The sequence below is a fragment of the Hylobates moloch genome, unplaced genomic scaffold (assembly GCF_009828535.3).
Source record: "Hylobates moloch isolate HMO894 unplaced genomic scaffold, HMol_V3 SCAFFOLD_15, whole genome shotgun sequence".
Lineage (NCBI taxonomy): Eukaryota > Metazoa > Chordata > Mammalia > Primates > Hylobatidae > Hylobates > Hylobates moloch.
In genome coordinates this window covers 98,598,111-98,600,703 of record NW_026652290.1, presented here as the reverse complement: position 1 = coordinate 98,600,703, position 2,593 = coordinate 98,598,111, and positions in this window count along the sequence as shown.

Here is a 2,593-nt window from a genome sequence, read left to right as displayed (position 1 = left end):
ATGGATGGATGAATGGATGGATGGATGGATGAGTGGATGGGTGCATGGATAAGGATACACATGGATGGGTGAGGAGATGAATAGTCAGGTAGGTGGGCAATTGTCCCTGTGAGTCCCGCATCAATGGGGATGCATGCCATCCCTTCCAAGGGCCTCTTGGCTCACAGGTGTTGCACTTACAGGATTGAATGCAGCCATCTGCCACTCCCTGGGTCCCAGTCTCCCTGCACAGACTCACCCTGGGGGACAGGACACAGAGTCCGAGTTGCTGCCCCCTCCCATGCTAGACTGCAAACCTCTTCCCCAGCAAGAGCAGATCCAGGAGCCACGAATACGGTGGAGGATGCAAAACGGTAATTAATCTGTGGCGGGAGGGGCGGTGTTAATACCTTAAAGACACAGGGACACTGGCAGCTCCTACCAATTAGTGACCTAACCCTGCCAGTGTGCTCTCCGCGGTGTGGCCGAGTTGATTACTCTAATTAATTTTGCATCGACCCACACGGATCTGCTGGGAGAGGGCTGATCGGCATGGGAGACAGACGCTGCCAACCCACAGCATCCCCCTCACTGCCCAGTCCACAAGGTCAAACGCCATCCCACCTGGCTTCCTAGGCCCTGGGAAGGTGGGGTCACTCCCAACTCTCCAGGACACACACCAAGACCTGCCTCCCTCCCATCCTCGAGAAGCAGAGGGGGGCTGGGTGCGGTGGCTCATGCCTGTAATCCAGCACTTTGGGAGGCCGAGGTGGATGGATCACCTGAGGTCAGGAATTCAAGACCAGCCTGGCCAAAATGGTGAAACCCCGTCTCTACTAAAAAATACAAAAAATTAGCTGGGCGTGGTGGCAGGCACCTGTCATCCCAGCTACTTGGGAGGCTGAGGCAGGAGAATCACTTGAACCTGGGAGGTGGAGGTTGCAGTGAGCCGAGATTGTGCCATTGCAATCCATCCAGGTGACAGAGCGAGACTCCGTCTCAAAAAAAAAAAAAAAAATACAAAAATTAGCCAGGTGTGGTGGCGGTCACCTGTAATCCCAGCTACTTGGGAGGCTGAGGCAGGAGAATCACTTGAACCTGGGAGGTGGAGGTGGCAGTGAGCCAAGATTGCGCCATTGCACTCCATTGCAATCCATCCAGGTGACAGAGAGAGACTCTGAAAAAAAAAAAAAAGAAAAAAGAAAAGCAGAGGCAGGTACCCACACTCACTCCCGCCTCGGTGTCCTTGTCCAGCAGTGGCAGGGAAGGCCGGGAGCAGAGCACCTTCCAGGGCCAACAGACACCCCTGAATTGGTCTTGAAGTCATTCCAACCTGAGAATGAACAGCAGTGATGGACCAGGTGTGGTGGTTCATACCTGTGATCCCAGCACTTTGGGAAGTCCAAGGTGGGAGGATCGCTGGAGCCCAGAAGTCGAGGCTGCAGTGAGCCGTGATTGCATCACTGCACTGCAGCCTGGACAACAGAGCAAGACCCTGTCTCAAAAAAAAAAAAAAAAAAAAAGACAATAGCAGCGATGGAGGCGCCAGATGGGAGAGAATGGAGGCGGCATGAAATAGATGCGTACAGTTCTTGAGGCTTCCCTGTCTTGGCTTCTGCTGCAGCCCAGGCTCACCGTACCCCATGCATGGGGGAGCTGCCCTACATCCCAAGGTGTATTAATTTCCTATTCCTGCCATAACAAATTACCACAAACCTAGTGGCATTAAGACAACACAAATGGCCCAGGAGCGGTGGCTCATGCCTGTAATCCCAGCACTTTGGGAGGCTGAGATGGGTGGATCACTTGAGGTCAGGAGTTCAAGACCAGCCTGGCCAACACAGTGAAACCTCTTCTCTACTAAAAATACAAAAAAAAAAAAAAAAAAAAAAATTAGCCAGGTGTAGTGGTGGGTGCCTGTAATCCCAGCTACTCAGGAGGCTGAGGCAGGAGAATCGCTTGAATCCAGGAAGCACAGGTTGCAGTGAGCCAGGATCACACCACTACATTCCAGCCTGGGCGACAGAGGGAGACTCTGTCTCAAACAAACACAAACAAACAAACAAACAAACAAGACGAACATATTATCTTACAATTCTGGAAGTCAGAATTCTGCAATAGGCCTTACTGAGCTAAAATCAAGGTGTGGGTAGCACTGGGTCCTCCCAGAGATTCCGGGGAGAGCCCGTTTCCCACACGCCTCAGCTGGGGCCCCTTCCTCCACCTCCACAGCCAGCAGCACAGCCTCCTCCAGTCTCTGACTGTCATCTTCCTGCCTCCTTTCAGGAGGACCCTGTGATGACATTGGGGCCCCGGATAACCCAGGATCATCTCCCATTCCAAGTTCCTTAACCCAATCCCACCTGCAAAGTCCCTTTGGCCATTCGAGGTGACAGGTGACATATCCACAGGTCCTGGAGGTTAGGACGTAGACTTTGGGGAGGGGAGTTACTAGTCTGCTGACCACAGAGGAGCACTTCCTGAGGCAAGTGATCCCCAACTCATGTTCAGAGCTGGATACAGCCGCACCTGAATGCAATGTTAATTTTATTATTATTTTAGTTTAGTATGTTATGTTATGTTATGTTATGTTATGTTATGTTATGTTATGTTA